Source organism: Hypanus sabinus, chromosome 29 (genome assembly GCF_030144855.1).
Source record: "Hypanus sabinus isolate sHypSab1 chromosome 29, sHypSab1.hap1, whole genome shotgun sequence".
NCBI lineage: Eukaryota > Metazoa > Chordata > Chondrichthyes > Myliobatiformes > Dasyatidae > Hypanus > Hypanus sabinus.
In genome coordinates, this window is record NC_082734.1 from 39,331,232 (window position 1) to 39,352,588 (window position 21,357).

The 21,357-nt window shown below is 46.5% G+C and overlaps 1 protein-coding gene across 2 annotated transcripts in view; it reads left to right on the plus strand.

The window, feature by feature from the left end:
• The window catches only part of LOC132383249 (complement C1q tumor necrosis factor-related protein 1-like), a 62,450-nt gene that overhangs the window by 24,536 nt on the left and 16,557 nt on the right, over positions 1–21,357 (plus strand). The window contains exon 1 of one of the 2 annotated variants that reach the window (XM_059954186.1): positions 11,868–12,182. The exons of the other annotated variant lie outside the window; for it this stretch is intronic. The gene's annotated coding sequence lies outside the window, so the exon portion shown is untranslated. Of the gene's footprint in view, positions 1–11,867; positions 12,183–21,357 lie in introns of those variants that run through there. 2 annotated transcript variants of the gene reach the window in all.

A 21,357-nucleotide genomic window follows, 5' to 3' on the forward strand; every position in this document is an offset into this window, starting at 1 on the left:
TCACCGTTCACACCCCTCCCACCTCCACTGGCTGCACGTCCCACACACTCACCGTTCACACCCCTCCCACCTCCACTGGGAACATGTCCCACACACTCACCGTTCACACCCCTCCCACCTCCACTGGCTGCACGTCCCACACACTCACCGTTCACACCCCTCCCACCTCCACTGGGAACATGTCCCACACACTCACCGTTCACACCCCTCCCACCTCCACTGGCTGCACGTCCCACACACTCACCGTTCACACCCCTCCCACCTCCACTGGGAACACGTCCCACACACTCACCGTTCACACCCCTCCCACCTCCACTGGGAACACGTCCCACACACTCACCGTTCACACCCCTCCCACCTCCACTGGGAACATGTCCCACACACTCACCGTTCACACCCCTCCCACCTCCACTGGGAACACGTCCCACACACTCACCGTTCACACCCCTCCCACCTCTGCTGGGAACATGTCCCACACACTCACCGTTCACACCCCTCCCACCTCCACTGGGAACACGTCCCACACACTCACCGTTCACACCCCTCCCACCTCCACTGGGAACACGTCCCACACACTCACCGTTCACACCCCTCCCACCTCCACTGGGAACATGTCCCACACACTCACCGTTCACACCCCTCCCACCTCCACTGGGAACATGTCCCACACACTCACCGTTCACACCCCTCCCACCTCCACTGGGAACATGTCCCACACAATCACCGTTCACACCCCTCCCACCTCCACTGGGAACACGTCCCACACACTCACCGTTCACACCCCTCCCACCTCCACTGGGAACATGTCCCACACACTCACCGTTCACACCCCTCCCACCTCCACTGGCTGCACGTCCCACACACTCACCGTTCACACCCCTCCCACCTCTGCTGGCTGTACGTCCCACACACTCACCGTTCACACCCCTCCCACCTCCACTGGGAACATGTCCCACACACTCACCGTTCACACCCCTCCCACCTCCACTGGCTGCACGTCCCACACACTCACCGTTCACACCCCTCCCACCTCTGCTGGGAACATGTCCCACACACTCACCGTTCACACCCCCCCCACCTCCACTGGGAAGATGTCCCACACACTCACCGTTCACACCCCTCCCACCTCCACTGGGAACATGTCCCACACACTCACCGTTCACACCCCTCCCACCTCCACTGGCTGCACGTCCCACACACTCACCGTTCACACCCCTCCCACCTCTGCTGGCTGTACGTCCCACACACTCACCGTTCACACCCCTCCCACCTCCACTGGGAACATGTCCCACACACTCACCGTTCACACCCCTCCCACCTCCACTGGGAACATGTCCCACACACTCACCGTTCACAGCCCTCCCACCTCCACTGGCTGCACGTCCCACACACTCACCGTTCACACCCCTCCCTCCTCCACTGGGAACATGTCCCACACACTCACCGTTCACACCCCTCCCACCTCCACTGGGAACACGTCCCACACACTCACCGTTCACACCCCTCCCACCTCCACTGGCTGCACGTCCCACACACTCACCGTTCAGACCCCTCCCACCTCCACTGGGAACACGTCCCACACACTCACCGTTCACACCCCTCCCACCTCCACTGGGAACGTCCCACACACTCACCATTCACACCCCTCCCACCTCCACTGGCTGCACGTCCCACACACTCACCGTTCTCACCCCTCCCAGCTCCACTGGCTGCACGTCCCACACACTCACCGTTCACACCCCTCCCACCTCCACTGGGAACACGTCCCACACACTCACCGTTCACACCCCTCCCACCTCCACTGGGAACACGTCCCACACACTCACCGTTCACACCCCTCCCACCTCCACTGGGAACATGTCTCACACACTCACCGTTCACACCCCTCCCACCTCCACTGGGAACATGTCCCACACACTCACCGTTCACACCCCTCCCACCTCCACTGGGAACACGTCCCACACACTCACCGTTCACACCCCTCCCACCTCTGCTGGGAACATGTCCCACACACTCACCGTTCACACCCCTCCCACCTCCACTGGGAACATGTCCCACACAATCACCGTTCACACCCCTCCCACCTCCACTGGGAACACGTCCCACACACTCACCGTTCACACCCCTCCCACCTCCACTGGGAACATGTCCCACACACTCACCGTTCACACCCCTCCCACCTCCACTGGCTGCACGTCCCACACACTCACCGTTCACACCCCTCCCACCTCTGCTGGCTGTACGTCCCACACACTCACCGTTCACACCCCTCCCACCTCCACTGGGAACATGTCCCACACACTCACCGTTCACACCCCTCCCACCTCCACTGGCTGCACGTCCCACACACTCACCGTTCACACCCCTCCCACCTCTGCTGGGAACATGTCCCACACACTCACCGTTCACACCCCCCCCACCTCCACTGGGAAGATGTCCCACACACTCACCGTTCACACCCCTCCCACCTCCACTGGGAACATGTCCCACACACTCACCGTTCACACCCCTCCCACCTCCACTGGCTGCACGTCCCACACACTCACCGTTCACACCCCTCCCACCTCTGCTGGCTGTACGTCCCACACACTCACCGTTCACACCCCTCCCACCTCCACTGGGAACATGTCCCACACACTCACCGTTCACACCCCTCCCACCTCCACTGGGAACATGTCCCACACACTCACCGTTCACAGCCCTCCCACCTCCACTGGCTGCACGTCCCACACACTCACCGTTCACACCCCTCCCTCCTCCACTGGGAACATGTCCCACACACTCACCGTTCACACCCCTCCCACCTCCACTGGGAACACGTCCCACACACTCACCGTTCACACCCCTCCCACCTCCACTGGCTGCACGTCCCACACACTCACCGTTCAGACCCCTCCCACCTCCACTGGGAACACGTCCCACACACTCACCGTTCACACCCCTCCCACCTCCACTGGGAACGTCCCACACACTCACCATTCACACCCCTCCCACCTCCACTGGCTGCACGTCCCACACACTCACCGTTCTCACCCCTCCCAGCTCCACTGGCTGCACGTCCCACACACTCACCGTTCACACCCCTCCCACCTCCACTGGGAACACGTCCCACACACTCACCGTTCACACCCCTCCCACCTCCACTGGGAACACGTCCCACACACTCACCGTTCACACCCCTCCCACCTCCACTGGGAACATGTCTCACACACTCACCGTTCTCACCCCTCCCAGCTCCACTGGCTGCACGTCCCACACACTCACCATTCTCACCCCTCCCAGCTCCACTGGCTGCACGTCCCACACACTCACCGTTCACACCCCTCCCACCTCCACTGGGAACATGTCCCACACACTCACCGTTCACACCCCTCCCACCTCCACTGGGAACATGTCCTACACACTCACCGTTCACACCCCTCCCACCTCCACTGGGAACATGTCCCACACACTCACCGTTCACACCCCTCCCACCTCCACTGGTAGCACATTTCACACACTCACCATTTTTTGTATAGAAACCTCCTCCAGCACACTTCCCTTGTATCATCGTAAAATTCTGCTCCATCATATTAGCCATCTCTGCCCTGGGTAAAAGTGTCTGGCTGTTAGTCTACAATTCTTATTGTATCTGCTACTCCTCTATTAACCATATAACTACAGCACGGAAACAGGACATCTCGGCCCTTCTAATCCATGCCGAACGCTTACTCTCACCTAGTCCCACTGACCTGCACTCAGCCCATAACCCTCCATTCCTATCCTGTCCATATACCTATCCAATTTTACTTTAAATGACAATACTTTACCTGCCTTTACCACTTCAACTGGAAGCTCATTCGAAACAGCTACCACTCTCTGCGTAAAGAAATTCCCCCTTGTGTTATCCCTAAAATTTTGCCCCCTAACTCTCAACTCATGTCCTCTTGTTGGAATCTCCCCTACTTTCAATGGAAAAAGCCTATCCATGTCAACTCTATCTGTCCCCTTCATAATTTTAAATACCTTTATCAAGTCCCCCCTCAACCTTCTACGCTCCAAAGAATAAAGACCTAACTTGTTCAACCTTTCTCTGTAACTTAGGTGCTGAAACCCATGTAACATTTGAGTAGATCTTCTCTGTACTCTCTCTATTTTGTTGACATTTTTCCTGTAATTCGGTGACCAGAACTGTACACAATACTCCAAATTTGTTCTTACCAATGCCTTGTACAATTTTAACATTACATCCCAACTCCTATACTCAATGCTCTGATTTATAAAGGCCAACATACCAAAAGCTTTCTTCACCACCCTATCCACATGAGATTCCACCTTCAGGGAAATATGCACCATTATTCCTAGATCGCTCTGTTCTACTGCATTCTTCATTGCCCTACCATTTACCATTTATGTCCTATTTTGATTAGTCCTACCAAAATGTAGCTCCTCGCACTTATCAGCATTAAACTCCATCTGCCATCTTTCAGCCCACTCTTCTAACTAGACTAAATCTCTCTGCAAGCTTTGAAAACCTACTTTATTATCCACAACGCCACCTACCTTAGTATCATCTGCATACTTACTAATCCAATTTACCACCCCATCACCCAGATCATTAATGTATATGACAAACAACATTGGACCCAGTACAGATCCCTGAGGCACACCACTAGTCACCGGCCTCCAAACTGACAAACAGTTATCTACCACTACTCTCTGGCATCTCCCATCCAGCCACTATTAAGTCCATTTTACTACTTCAATATTAACACCTAAAGATTGAACCTTCCTAACTAACCTTCCATGCAGAACCTTGTCAAAGGCCTTACTGAAGTCCATATAGACAACATCCACTGCTTTACCCTCATCACCTTTCCTCGTAACTTCTTCAAAGAATTCAATAAGATTTGTCAAATATGACCTTCCACGCACAAATCCATGTTGACTGTTCCTAATCAGACCCTGTCTATCCAGATAATTATATATACCATCTCTAAGAATACTTTCCATTAATTTACCCACCACTGACGTCAAACTGACAGGTCTATAATTGCTAGGTTTACTCTTAGAACCCTTTTTAAACGATGCAACCACATGAGCAATACGCCAATCCTCCAGCATCATTCCAGCTTCTAAGATACCTCTCATCCTCCTTCGCTCCAAAAGAAATTCCCAAGCTCGCTCAACCTACCCAATACAGGTTCCTGCTCTAATACAGGCAGAATCCTGATAATTTTCCTCTGAAAACTCTAAATCTCTAAGGCTTCCTATAATGAGGGGATGAGAATTGAACAAAAAGTCTAACTCTTAACCTCAGTCTGCTAAAGTCTAGAGTGCCAGACGCTTTCTTTATCCCCTACCTGCAACAGTCAACAGTTCCCACCACCTATCAACTCTCTTTCAGGGACTCTTCATCTCGTGTTATCGATTCATGTCTTTTTTTTTATTTTTGCACTTGCACTGTTTGCTGTCTTTTGCACATTGTTTGTCTTGTGCATGGTTTTTCATTGATTCTGTTGTGTTTCTTGTATTTACTGTGAATGCCCACAAGAAAATGAAACTCAGGGTTGTACGTGTTTGGTGATATATATATTTCTTTGATAATAAATTTGCTTTGGACTTTGAACCCATGATTCCACTTTCATTGAACGGCACTCAGTAGTCACTTCATTAGGTACACCTGTCCGTGAATGCAAATATCAAACCTGCCGATTGTCTGGCTGCAACGCAATGCATGCAGACATGGTCAGGAAGTTCAGTTGTTGTTCAGACTGAGCATTAGAACGTGAAGAAATTATCATGGTGCCAGATGGGATGCTCTCAGTGTCTCAGAAACTTCAGATCTGGGATCCTTACACACAACTGTCGCTAGGCATGGGTTCCCAACCTGGGGTCCATGGACCCTTTACTTAATGGTGTTGGTCCATGGTATAAAAAAGTTTGAGAACTGTAAATTAGAGCTTACAGAGAATGCTGCGAGGAACAATCCGGTGAGCAGCAGTTCTGTGGATGAAAATGAGAGAGCTCAGAGGAGGATGGCCAGGGTGACGACAGTAGCTCGACAGAGGGGTGTAGAATATTTCTGAACCCACAACACGTCAAACCTTGAGGTGGATGGGCCACAGCAGCAGAAGACATTGAGCATACAAGGGTTATTATCCACTCCCCTATTGGGATTTGTGGCTTTTCTGAGGGTAGTTACTAAGAGCTGCTAGTCTAGGTTATATCAAGTTTTTTGGAGCTGGACCTTTAAGTTTCAGATGTACTTTCATCCCTCTCTCAATCCTGCTCCCAACAGCTTTTTACAATCCAATTGTACATATCCTGTTACACACTGAGATTTAAATTGCCACAAGCACAGCATTGCTCTGCCAGACATGGTCACGTTGTCATTTTTTATTTTGAATCTGTTAACTTTTCAACTTGCTACACTGGGCTTCTCATTTGAAGAGATCATACAGAAGAAACACTCTTGACTCTAATGTGCCCCTGGGTGTCCTGAAACACTTCGGCAAACATTACTTTATTTGATTCATTGAGATACAGCCCCACCAGCCACGCCCGCCCAGCAACCCCTGATTTAACCCTTGCCTAACCACGGGAAAATTCACAAATGACAAATTAACCTACTGACAGGTACGTCTTCAGACTGTGGGAGGAAACCGGGGCAGTTGGAGAAAACTCAAATGGTAACCATGGAACACTGCCCCCTCAAACTGTGTACAGCAGGATCCCACTGAAAAGAAAAGCTGAAAACGTGTCAATGATCAACAGACGATAAAATGCTGGAGGAACTTGCAAGGGCAGGCAGCATCTATCCACAGGAATGAACATTCAGCATTTCAGGATGAAGTGCTTCATCAGGTTTTAATTGGAAGGAACTGCGGAGGGTTGTAAGCACAGCCAGCACTGGCCATCCCACCATGAGGTCGATGTTTTGGGCTGAGATCCTTCACAGGACTGGAAAGGATGGGAGATGAAGACAAAGTTAGAAGGTGGAGGAAGGGGTGGAGTACAAACTGGCAGGTGGTAGGTGAGGGGTATCAATAAAAAGAATAACACACACAAAATGCTGGGGGAGCTCAGCATCTGTGGAAATGAATGAAGAGTCAACGCTTCAGGCTGTGCCCTTCTCCAGGGAGGTGATGGATGGAAGAGGTAAAGGACTAAAGAAGATGGAATCTGATAGGAGAGAATAGTGGTGTATGGGGAAACGGGGAGGAGGAGGGGAACCAGAAGGAGGTGATGGGCAGGTGAGGAGAAGAGAAGGGCTGAGAGTGGAACCAGAGTAGGGAATGGATCAGAAGGAGAGGGTAAACTTCATAGTCTAGCTTCTGCCCCCCTTGCTTTCCTTTCCTAATGAAGGGTCTCAGCCCAAAACGTCAACTGTTTATACCCCTGCATAGATGTTGCCTGATTTGCTGAGTTTCTCCAGTATTGTGTGTGCTTTGTTCAAGATTTTCAGCATCTGCAGAATCTCTTGTGTTCAGATGACTGGCTGGCAACCGGAACTCACCATCTTTTGGCACACCAGATCTGCTAGGTCACAGCCAGTCAGCTCTTCCAGTAAAGTCGGCAAGATGCGGAAACCATGTTGAAAGCCACACTATTGCACTTCGCAGACAGAATCGTTCACGTTCTCAGACACGTAGAGGCCTCTTTGGGAGGTTGTAGCTACTGTGCTGTCTCCGTACCCGTCACTGGGAAACGACCCCAACCTAAAAGAATTTTCCAGAACATGGAATTAGAACTTATTTTATTTCTTACAGCCATCTCACAACATGAGGGAGTAAAACTCTTTATGTTGTATGTCCGTCGCAATGTACGAGCAATAGGAAGGGACACGTGGGAGGATATTGCCCAGACACTAAGATTGTATACAGAATTGTTTCGTACACAGGTAGGTCCAGTCAGATCCGAGGTGAGGGATAGTGTAAGGACCCAGGAACCAGGGTCGGATTACACCGACCTGGTCATCTCCATTCAAACGTGTTCCTGACAAGTTACAGATTTCAGCCAATGAGTGGCAGGTTTCTCAGAAAAGGTCAGTGTTAAGATTCACGATTCAAGATTAGACTTATTAATCACACATACGTCGAAACATGGATTGAAAAATGTCGTTTGCTTCACAACCAATACAGTCTAAGGATTGGGTGGAGGCAGCCCACAAGTGTCGCCACACTCCTGGTGCCTGTAAAGTTCAGTGGAGTAACAGGTAGCCAACATGCTACAAGACAGGTACAACAACAGTAAAACGAACCCTCATGCCCACCAGGTCAGGACATCCCGAACTCCGGACCTGACGACCTCAAGCCTCCTGACCTGACCATATGGACCTTTAACCCTGCCCTCACTGTCATTGGCCCTTATCCTTGGGTCTCACCGATTTGTGTCCTTGACCATGTGGATCACGGGTCTTCATCCTCAACATTGTCCTCAAGGATCACTGGAGTTCAATATCTGGACTTGCCTGCATGGACCACTAACCCCAGGACTCGTCCTGCAGACCCGCTGGCCTCGGTCTCGGACCACAGAGATCACTGGTCTGTTCTCAGTGCTTGCTGAGCCGACCTCCATCCCCAGGGATCTCTGGTGAGATCCAACCTGGACTCCAATCTCTAGCAACTGCCTTTGACTCTTCATTTAGCGACCCTGATCTCAGCCTGACCTGACCCGCACTGTCTCCAAAACTGTCCCTATATATCTTAATGACAACTACGTTTGAGCCAGAACCTTAAGAGATGTCACAGCTTGGTATCATCTTGCAATAACCGATTTTACGTATCACTCTCAGTGGTGCCTGTCTTGTTTCTGAAGCAGAAGCTCAATGCAGAGTAAATACTGTTGCCCCATGGTGCAGGCAGACATGGTGCAGGCACAATAAATAGGTGCTGGAGCATGCAAAGAATAGAGGGCTATGGATGTGCAGGCGGAAGGGATTAGGCACCTTATCTTAAATAGTTCAGCACAACATTGTGGGCCGAAGGGCCTTTCTCTGTGCTCTACTGTTCTATATTGCATCTCTGTCATCCAGGTGGAAATGAGGGCTTGCTGCCTCTCAGGACTGCCAATATTGAAGGTGATGCTAAGTGGAAGATTTGCCCTAGTAAGTGAAATCTTGGCGCTGCCTGGAATTCTCATCCTCTGACCAGTCATTAGGCCCCATCCTGGGTTCCTTCTTTCGGCAAGTTGATTGCTCTGTTCACTATAGGAGTAACTAATGAACTAATGGACTCAGGAGTGGCCCTGGGGCCTTAATCCGAGTGGATTCCCTCAATGGAGAAGACCTGAGTGAGTCTTTGTTTAACATGCAGATGCTTAAGAATGGTCATTGATAGATCAGGGTCATGGCCCAGTGCAAGGCAACTGGGGCCCCTCACTGTGGCACCAGCCTCCACCTTCACTGCCATTGAGGTGTGCCATCATTTCCACCAGCTCCACTGTTTGGATGGGTCACCCTTTGTCTGGAATCTCCCTTTTGACCTTTTACCGCCATGGGTGACCCTACCAGGACCTAAACTCCAGATGGAGTCTCTCTTGAGATCTTAGGAACTCATAAACTTCTCCATCATGACAAGGTGTTAGTCCTTGGAGAAGGGTGCGCGCGCACGCACACACACACACACTTACATTCAATGGTCACTTTATTAGGTACACCTGTTCATTAATGCAAATATCTAATCCACTAATTATGAAGTAGTAACTCAATGCATAAAAGTGATCTGAGTAACTCTGAGCATGGAGTGATTGTTGGTGCCAGACAGGGTGGTTTGAGTATCTCAAAAACTTCTAATCTCCTGGGATCTTCCACGCAACGGTCTCTAGAGTTTACAGAAAAAAAATGAAAAACAGAGAGCAGCTCTGTGGGCAAAACTGTTTGTCAATAAGAGAGATCAGAAGTGAATGGCCAGACTGGTTCAAGCTGACAGAAAGGTGACAGTAACTCAAGTAAATGTACGTTACAGCTGTTGTCTGTAGATCACATCTGTGAGCTCACATCATGACAAACCTTGAAAGTGGATGGGCTATAGCAGTTGTGTGTGTGTGAGTGTGAGTGTCTGTGACTGCACGTGTGTGTTTGAGTGTGTGTGTGTGTGTATTCGTATGTCTGTGTATGTGTGAGTCTGTGTGTTTGTGTGTGCAAATGTGTGTATGTATGAATGTGTATGTGTGTGTATGTGAGAGTGAGTGTGTGTGTTTGTGTATGTGTGTGTGTATGTGTGTGTGAGTGTGTGTGTGCACATGCATGTGTGCTAGGTATGTGTGTATATGATTATGAGTGTGTGCAAATGTGTGTATGTATGAGTGTGTGTGCATGAGTTTGTGTGTATGTGTGTGTATGTGAGTGTGTGTGTATGTATGCGCGCATATGTATGTGTGAGTTTATGTGTGTGTGTGTGTGGGTGTGTGTGTGGTAGGTATGTGTGTGTACAATTGTGAGTGTGTGAGTGTGCGCACATGTGTGTGTGTGAGTGTGTATATGTTGTGTGTGTGTGTATGTGTATGTGCATATGTGTGAGTGTATGTGTGTGTATGAATGTGCATGTGTATGTGTGTGTGTGTGTGCACTGCATGTGTTTGTGCATGTTTGGAGTGTGTGTATGTGTATTAGTGTGTGCGTGTGTTGTATGTGTGTGAGTATTTATGTGTGTATGTGTGTGAGTATTTGTGTGTGTGAGAGGGAGAGAGTGTGCACATGCGTGTGTTTGGGCCTGTTTGGGAGTGTGTGTATGTGTGTTTGTGTGAGGGTGTGTTTGTGTATATGTGTGAACACGTGTGTGTTTGTTTGTGAATATGCGAGTGTATATGTGTATGTGTGTGAGTACGTGTTCGCACATGTGTGTGTGAATGTGTGTGCATGTGCATGTGCATGTGTACGTACGTGAGTGTGTGTGCATGTTTGTGAGTGTGTGTGTGTGTACATGTATGTGTGTGTCTGTGTGTATATGTGTACATCTGGATATGTATGTGTTTGTGAGTGTGTGCATGTGTTTGCATGTACGCGTGTGATTTTTTGAGTGTGTGTACATGTGCATGTTTGCCTGTGTGAGCGTAAGAGTGCGTGCGTGAGCATGTGCGAGTGTGTGAGTGTGTGTGTGTGTGTGTGTGTGTGTGTGTGTGTGTGTGTGCGTTCACCTGTGACACCACCTACCCCTGCCAACTCTCCCACACCCCTTCTGCGGCACTCCACCCTCGCCATTCCCAACATCCTTTACTCCCACCGGATTTACAAACTCGCTCTCTGCTCCACATAGACAAATACAACACTGCGCAAAAATCTTACACTCTGTAGCCATATATATGTGTCTAAGACTTTTATATATGTATATAAACACACACATGTCTGCTGACACACACACAGCTGTTTTTCATTCTGTTGGGGATGATGGACAGCTGGAATAACTTTGAATTTAAAATTATGTTAGTTCACTCATTCCAAAAGGCTCATAATTTGATACACAAGCTTCAGTCTGTCTCTGAAACACTTTCTCCCTTTCGGGTCAAAAAAAGCACTTAGTCAGGATAAATAAATTTGACAGAACAAGCTCATTTTTCCTACTGAGACTAAGGATTTCTCTCTCTCTCTCTCTCTCTCTCTCTCTCTCTCTCTCTCTCTCTCTCTCTCTCTCTCTCTCTCTCTCTCCTCTCTCTCTCTCTCTCTCTCCTCTCTCTCTCTCTCCTCTCTCCTCTCTCCTCTCTCCTCTCTCTCTCTCTCTTCTCTCTCTCTCTTCTCTCTCTCTCTCCTTCTCTCTCTCTCTCTCTCTCAACCAAACTAATCCCTGCTGTTTAGCACAGCCTGTTGAGACATTTAGACTCTGGGGAAAGAGACCAAGAGGGCATTTGCAGGAGCGAGAGGAGAAAAGGAGGTAGAAACGAGAGAGTGGGAGGGAGGGAAGCAAAGGTATTCAGATAGCATTCTGTAGAGCAGGATTAGAGTAAGCTAGGAACAACTGCCAAGTTTCACTAATGACTTCAGATTCCTTGAAGTATTCTGTGAAATTTCAGTAGCTCTCATATGAACAATACAACAAAAGGACAGAGACAGAAAACAAGGAACCAAGACAAAGGGTTAAAAAATTAATTTAGCTCTTCAAATTAGAACAACACGACCGGGAGAAAATAGAGTGGTAAAACTTTTTTACTCCTAAGACTTTTTTCTCTGCCTGTGCTCGAAGATTTGCTTCTGAGAATCTCAGCCGGTAAGTCTGTTTGATTATTAATCCATCTTGATCGTGATCGTGCCTCACTCCTGATACGAGCGAGACTCTCACTTGTGGCTGAGGGCCAAGGGAAGGTGAGGGAGATTTTGAAGGTTCTGGGGTTGCATGTTTTCTCCCATCTCAGGGGAAGGAATCCAGGGGCAAAGGGAACTGTTAGGCAAGGACCGTTCGGGGTGTTACTGGAGGGGGTGGAATAGTGGCAGAGGGGGGAAATTTAAGGGAAGTAATGACTGGTAGTTAACAGGTCATTTCACAGCCTGGGAACAGTCACCTTGGTCCATCATGTCTGCATTGACCATGATGCCAAGTTTCACTAGTCTCATCCTTCTATACCCTTTGTGTGTCTGTCTAAATGCCTCTTAAGCATCGAATCAGATTCCCTCACTTCACCGCCAGGGGTTCCAAATACCTACCACTCTCTATGTTAAAATCTTCCTCACAAATCTCTTCTAAACCTTCCTCTTCTCACCTTAAACCTATGCCCTGTAGTATTTAACGTTTCCAACCTGGGAAAGCTGTTTACAATCTACACTCAGGAGGCACCTGATAAAGTGGCCACTGACTGTATTTCGATATGTTTGGGGTTTTCTGCTGCTGTAACCCATCCACTTCAAGGTTCAATGTGTTGTGGATTCAGCGACGCTCTCCTGCACACCACCGTTGTAACGTGTGGTTATCTGAGTTACTCTCACCTTCCTGTCAGCTTGAACCAGTCTGGCCATTCTCCTCTGACCTCTCTCATTAACAAGGTGATATTGCCCACAGAACAGCCATTCTCTGGATGGTTTTCTATTTCTCACACTATTCTCTGTAAACTCTGGAGACTGTTGTGTGTGAGAATCCCAGGATTTTCTGAGATACTCAAACCACCCCATCTGGCACCAACAATCATTCCACAGTCAAAGTCAGTTACATCACATTTCTTCCCCAAACTGGTTTTTGGTTATAGAGTTGTAGAGTCACAGAAAAATACACCACAGAAGCAGGCCCTTCAGTCCATCTAATCCATGCCAAAACCATTTAAACTGCCTACTCCCATCCATCTACATTGGGACCATTGCCCTCCATAGCCCTACCAAACTTTGCTTAAGTGTTGAAATTGTGCTCACATGCATCACTTGCACTGACAGCTTGTCCCACACTTTCACAACCTTCAGACATAAAAACCTTCCCCTCATGTTCCACTTAAACTTTTCTCCTTTCACCTTTAGCAAATGACCTCTAGTTGTAGTCCCACTCAAACTCAGTGGAAAAGATTTGCATTTACTTGCATTTACTGTATCTAAATCCCTCATAATTTTGTATAACTCTATCAAATCTCCTCTCAATCTTCTACGTTCTAAAGTATACAGTCCTAACCTATTCAATCTTTCCTTATGACTCAGATCTGGCAATATCCTTGTAAGAACAATAATTGAACTACTTGACTGTGTCTGCATGCTCTTATGTATTGAGTTGTTGCCACACGATTGGCAGATTAAGTATTTGCATTAACAAGTGGGTATACAAGTGTATCTGTAGGTTTTTACAAATTAAACAGCGGAGGCATTTTATGTTTCAGAAAAGCCATAGCGACTCATTTATTGAACACCACAGAACCTGAACACAAAGCGTGTCAAAAACTCTTTATGTAATTACATCATTAGGTCAGACCAGCTTCTTGATGTGAAACACCAACTCAATGTCGGTAGTTGTGAATTACATACATTTCTCCCAACTACAACCTAATAAAGTGGTGACTGAATGCGTAGCCCTCATAATGTTATATCCTGTACTTCTGTCAGATTTCTCCTGAGCTTCTAACATTCCAGAGAAAAATACCCAAGTTTGTCTAATCTCTCCTCAGAACTAATACTTGAATCCAGGCAGCATCTTGGTGAGCCCTTCTGCACCCTCTCCAAAGCCTCCACATCCTTCCTGTAATGTGGTGACCACAATACTGCAAATGCTGCCTAACCAAAGTGTTATGCCTCCCAATGTTTATACTCATCATTTTCTTGTCATTAACATCAAACAAAGGTCTATAAACTGTATCTGAAGATGGCAGCTGAATCAGTGCAGGATTGTGTGTGTGGGGGTGGGAGGACCTAACTCAATGTCAGTTAAAACATTCCCTTCTTCCTGTAAAATCAGGAAATTGTGTAAGTGTAGAAGGATGCACTGGCATTGGAAAAGGTCCAGAGGAGGTTTCCAAGAATGATCCCGGGAATGAAAGGGTTAACATATGAGGAGTTCTGGGGTTTAGAAGACTGAAGGGGGATCTCATTGAAACTTGCAGAATATTGAAATTCCTGGGTAGAGTGGGTGTGGAAAATTTGATTCTAATAGTGTGAAAGTCTGGGATCAGATGAACAGGCGTTCATTTTCCAGCCATTTTTATGCCATGGACCAATGCCATTAAGCAAGGAGTTCATGTGTCCCAGGCTGGGAATGCCTGGAATAGAAGAACATCCCTTTAGAACAGAGATGAGAAGGAACTTCTTCAGTCAGAAGGTAGTGAATCTGTGGAATTCATTGCCACAGGTGGGTGTGCAGACCAAGTCGCTGGAGCGGAGGGTGATAGTTCTTGATTCATAAAGGTGTTAAAGTTTATAGGTGGAAAGCAGGAGAATGGGATTAGGAGGGAAAATAAATCAGCCATGATTGAATGATAGCAGACTCGATGGGCCAAAGGGCCCGATACTACTGTGTTTTATAGTCTTATATAGATCACACAGATGAATGGAGTGAAAACTTTAGGAGCTTTTTGCTCTGCCCTCCACCTAAAAGCTCTGGTGGGAGCTTCATCCATTGATTCCTTGATAGATTAGCAAAGGGGTGTATACAAACTGGATAGGCTATACGGGGGGGCACTATTGGGATGAACCTAAACTCTGTATTGGCTTGCATGAACATGATGGGTCAAATAGCCTCCATCCATGCCCCACTTTTCAATGATTGCTCTGAAAGCATAGCAGGACTGTGTTCTTTGTCTAACCCAATCCTACCAACAGCTCCAAACATGGGCGTTGAAGTTTCTTGGATGAACTTTCCATCTGAAGGAAGAGTTTGCCAGAAGACTCTCCTGGGCCCCATTAAGATGTTGGCGCCATCCAGCCCCTCGGCAGAATCCCAGCCTTTGTGTGCATTCCCATACCCAGAGTCACAGGCACATCTGTAAATGGGTTCAAACTCTCAGTACAGTTTAGTTCAGCTGAGGCCAGTGGGAAACTTGTCCAAGACAAAAGAACCACACAACTTGCATGGAGTGATGAAGAGACTTCAGGAAAGGGGAAGCCGGTTGAAGACACACCAGTCCTCGTTGAGGGCTCAGCAGTGGAAAGGGTGAGCAGCTTCAAGTTCCCTGGCACCTAGATCTCAGAACATTCATTCCAGGCCCTCACTATGATGCAATCACGCCAGTGACTCTACTTCATTAGGAGTTTGAAGAGCATTGGTATGTCACCAGAGACTCTTACAAACATCTACAGATACGCAGTAGAGAGCAGTTTGACTGTTGCATCACCACCTGCTATGGCAGCTACAATGTGTAGGATGGAACAACATGGGCACAAGCCTCCCAGCCATCAATGACATCTTAAAAGGTGGTTCCTCAAGACTTCAGCATCTAACGCTAAGACTTCCACCCTCCAGGACATGCCCTTCATGTCCAGGAACCTGCAGACATCACTCAGAGATTTAGGAACAACTTCTTCCTTCTTGTCGTCATCAGGTTTCTGCAGAGTCCATGAACCCATGAGCACCACCTTGTTACTCCTCTTTTGCACTATCTATCTTCTGTACTTACAGTAATTTTTGATGTCTTGCACTGTACTGTTGCCATAAAACAACAGATTTCATGATGTACTGTGTTCAGTGATAATAAGCCTGAATCTGATTCTGAAGAGGCTGTAAAATGTAGGCCCAAAGGCCTAACCAGTCAATACGCTTTCTCCACTGAAGGTAGGTATTTCAGATCTGTAATGCAAATAGCTGGACTTTATCCATGGTTCACTTAGTTCCAATGTTCAAGACTCACTTCAGAGACGAGAGCCCAATGACCTCGGCTAATTGCCCAAATGTGGAAAGAACTAGATGTCATGCTAAAACGAGCTGCTGCCTCTTATTGCCTTGGATGATCAAGGGAGTTTTCACCTACCTTTATCCCCGCCTGAGATCACAAAAACAGAGGGGGCAGCACAGTGGCTTGGCAGTTGACAGTGCCAGCTGTAAAATCTAGGTTCGATTCCCCCTGCTGTCTGTGAGGAATTTGTACATTCTTCCTGTAGCTTCAAAATGGTGAGATACCTGCAAGTAGTCATTATGTGCATATTGTGTACATATCTATGGAATTGCAGCCAGTGCTGTATGTTGATACACAACCTAATATCATTAAAGCATCAGCAAGGACCCCTCCAGCCTGGACATTTCTTTCTTCACCCCTCTCCCATTGGACAGAAGAGGCAAAAGCAAAACAATCATGTACTCCATACAACGGAAAACTTACCTGCAGCAGCGTCACAGGTACTGTAATGTAAACAGCACCCACAAGATACTTCTAAGTATAAATTAGATACAATTTTTACAAGGAAGTACACAGTTGGAGCAAAGTAAAATCAAAGTCTATTGTAGCACAATAGCCTTAGCTAAACCGTTGTTGCTAAAACAGTGATATATTATATACACTTTGATGATAAAATTACTTTGACTTTGACATTGAACCTGAATCGCTAGTTGAGCAATTACAGTTCAGCCAAGGCTAAACTCAGTGCATAAAAGCATGCAGACAAGAGGTTCAATTGTTGCTTAGACCAAACATCAGAATGGGGAAGAAATGTGTTCTAAGTGACCTTGATCATGTGCCAGATGTTGAATGGTATGAGGAAAGAGAAGTGAGTGTAGTTACCATTACAAGGGAGGAGATGCACGTACAAGGGTACATAAGTCTCCCAGGCCAGATGAACTGCACCCTAGTGTTCTGAAAGAGGTAACGGTAGAGATTGTGGAGGCATTAGTAATGATCTTTCAAAAATCATTGGACTCTGGCATGGTGCCGGAGGACTGGAAAATTACAAATGTCACTCCACTCTTTAAGAAAGGAGGAAGGCAGCAGAAAGGAAATTATAGACCAGTTAGCCTGACCTCAGTGGTTGGGAAGATGTTGGAGTCTATTGTTAAGGATGAGATTATGGACAACTTGGTGACACAAGACAAGATAGGACAAAGTCAACATGGTTTCTTTAAGGGTAAATCTTGTCTGATGAGCCTGTTGGAATTCTTTGAGATTACACATAGGATAAATGGGATGCAGTGGATGTTGTATATTTGGACTTTCAAAAGGCCTTTGACAAGGTGCCACACGTGAGGCTGCTTACCAAGTTAAGAACCCATGGTATTACAGAAAAGCTACTGACATGGTTAGAACATTGGCTGATTGGTAGGAGGCAGCGAGTGGGCAGCGAGCACTAATAAAATAGTGCTTTTCTGGTTGGCTGCCTGTGACTAGTAATGCTCAGCAGAGGTTGGTGTGGGAACCATTTCTTCTTATGCGGTATGTCAATGATCTAGATGATGGATTAGATGAGTTTGTTGCCAAGATTGCAGGTGATACGAAGATTGGTGGAGGAGCAGGTAGTGTTGAGGGAACAGGTAGACTGCAGAAGGACTTAGACAGATTAAGAGAATGGGCAAGAGAGTGGCGAATGAAATACATGTTGGAAAATGCATGGCCATGAACCTTGGTAGAAGAAATAAATGTGCAGACTATTTTCTAAATGGGGAGAAAATACAAATATCTGAGATGCAAAGGGACTTGTGCAGAACACCCTAAAGGTTTCTTGCAAGAAGAGTTCATTGTGAGGAAGGGTAAAAGGACCCTGGTGGATGTCGTATATACAGACCTCCAAACAGTAGTAAGGATGTGGTCTGCAAATTAAAATGGAGATAGAAAATGCATGCCAAAGGGACAATTTACAATAGTCATGGGGGATTTCAAAATGCAGATAGATGTGGAAAATCAGATTGGTGCTGGGTTCCAGGAGGTGGAATTTCTAGAGTGCCTATGGAATGGCTATTCAGAGCAGCTCATGGTTGAGCCCACTAGGGGATCAGCTATTCTGGATTGGATGTTGTGCAATGAACTGGAATTGATTAGAGAGCTTAAGGTATAAGTACCCTTAGGGAAAGTGAATGTATTGTGATTGAATTCACGCTGGAATTTCAGAAGAAAAAGCTGAAGTCAGATGTATCAGGACTATGGAGAATTGGTTGATGTTGTATACTTGGATTAAGACATTTGGCAATGTGTCACATGTGAGGATGTTGTAGCAGGGATGATTGTGGCATGGATAAAGCAGTGGCTGTTTGGCAGGAAGCAAAGAATGGAAATGAAAGGAACCTTTTCTGGTTGGCTGCCAGCATCTAGTGGTGTTCTAAAACAATCTGTGTTGGAACTGATTCTTTTTACATTATATGTCAATGATTTGGATGATGGAATTGATCGCTTTGTTGCAAAGTTTGCAGGTGATAGGAAAACAGGTGAAGAGGCAGGTAGTTTTGAGAAAGTAGAGAGACTAAAGAGGGACTTAGACAGTTTAAGAGAATGGGCAAAGAAATGATAGATGGAATACAGTTTCGGGAAATGTATGGTCATGCACTTTGGTCAAAGAAATGGAATTAACTATTTTCTAAATGAAGAAAGAATACAAAAAAAAAACGTGCAATGGGACTTGGGAATCTTTGTGCAGTAAATGTTAGTTTGTAGGTTGAGTCTTGGAGAGGAAGGCAAATGTGATGATAGCTCTAGTTTCAAGAGGACTAGAATATAAAAGCAAGGATGTTATAATGAAACTTTACAAAGTGAAGTCTTACTTGGAGTATTGTGAGCAGTTTAGAAAGGATGTGTTGAAAATGAAGAGGGTTCAAAGCTGGTTCACGAAAATGATTCCAGGATAGAAAATGGCTCTGGGCCTTGTATTCATTAGAATTCACAAGAATGAGGGGAGACCTCATTGAAATCTATTGAATGGTGAAAGGCCTTGATAGACTGGATGTGGAGAGGTTGTTTCCTATGGTGGGAGAGTCTAAGACCAGAGGACACAGCCTCAGAATAGAGGGATGCCCTTTTAGAGCAGAGATGAGGAGGAATTTCTTTAGCCAGAGGGTGGTGAATCTGTGGAATCCACTGCCACAGGTAGCTGTGGAGGCCAAGTCTTTTGGTATATTTAAGGCAGAGGTTGATAGATTCTTGATTAGGGATATGGGAAGAAGAAAGGAGATTGGGGAAGACAGGAAAATTGGATCAGCTGGTGGAGCAAACTTGATAGGCCAAATAATCTAATTCTGCTCCCATATCTTATGGTCTTATGATAAAGTTGCTGATGTGGATGTAGTGGTGGTGTTGTAGGTTAATGGGTGGAGCTGTTGATCAGCCTGACAGATTTGTGGAAGCCTTATTCCCAGGACGGCAATGGCTAATATCAGAACACATCCTTTTAAACTGAGTGGAGGGAAGTTTAGGGGACATGTCAGAGATAAGTTTTCTTTTACATAGAGGGTGGTAAATGTCTTGAATTAACTGCCAGGGTGGTGGTAGGTGCTGATATAACAGACTCTTTTAAGAGATTCCTAGATCAGCACATGGGCAAAAGAGGAAAACGGAGGACTAAGTGTGTGGAAAAAGTTATGTGGGAGGGAAGATTGATCTTGGAGTAGTTTAAAAGGTCAGTTTAACATTGTGGGCCAAAGTGCCTGTTTCTTTGCTGTACAGTCTGAGTTCTATGTAACACTCATAAAACGCTGGGGAACACATCAGGTCAGGCAGCATCTATGGAGAGGAATGAAGAGTCAATATTTCGAGATAATCGGGACTTTCTGATTCAGGATCTTAGCTCGAAATATCGACTCTATATTCATTTCCTTCGATGCTGCTTGACCTACTGAGCTTGTCCAGCATTTTGTGTGTGTGGTACTCCTGATTTCCACCATCAATGTGTTCTGTTCCATGTTCCATGTTCTGTGTCCTGTCTTTATGTTATCTTTTCTATGTTATATGTTCTCTGCTCCATGTTAGGCCAGGCCATCCTTCAAATGTCCTGCCCCTTATGAAAACTCTATACAGATATAACTCTAATAGACAAACTAAGGTGATTTGTTATAGAAGATGGATGTTGGTCATTTCCTGCTGCTTGTTCTCCGTGTTTCCGATCTCACTGACTCAGTATTTATGTGGTTCCATGGCACAGTCATAAATCACAATCTCCTTCCTTCCCCATTCATTCTTGTGATAATTAGCAGTTCCCTGATCCAAAGGTCTGGATTATTTACTACCTCACTGCTTGCTTGAAGAGAAGCAGAGAGCACATGAAAGTTATAAGCAGTAGGGATGTGTCTCATATTGAGAGGCTGTGCAAAAGGAAAATTTACCTTCTGAAGATAGATAATTTGCAAAGGTGTTATCCTTACCTCTATTTTAATATTTGATCTTTCTGTTTAATAGGCAGTCAGTGTTTCGATCTACAAGCTGGTTATAGAGCACTACAGCACAGAAACAGGCCTTTCAGCCCATCTAGTCTGTGCTGAACTGTTATTCTGCCTAATCCTATTGTCCTGCACTTGGCCCATAGCCCCCCTCACCCTTCCCATCCATGTACTTATCCAAACTTCCTTTGTGTCACAATCAAACCCACATCTACCACTTCCACTGGCAGCTCATTCTGCACTCGCACAACTCTCTGAGTGAAGAAGTTCCACCTCAGGTTTCCCTTAAATATTTCACCTTTCACCCTTAACCCCCCCTAGTTCTTGTCTCACCCATCCTCAGTGGAAAAAGGCCTGCTCACATTTACCATATCTCTACCCATCATAATTTTCTATATCTTTATCAAGTCTCCCCTTATTCTCCTACGCTCTGGGGAATGAAGTTCTAACCTATTCAAACTTTCCCCAAAACTCAGGTCATAGAATATAAGACAGTTCAGTTCATGAACAGGCCCTTCAGCCCACAAAGTTGTGCCAAACTAATTCAATGAGTCATCAAATCCCCAACTGAACTAATCCTTTCTCCCTGCACAATGTCCGGATCTTCACAATTCCTACACATTCATGTGCCCCTGTAAGAGCCTGTGAATGCCTCTATCACATTTGACTCCAGCACCTCCACAGAGACATCCTTTTT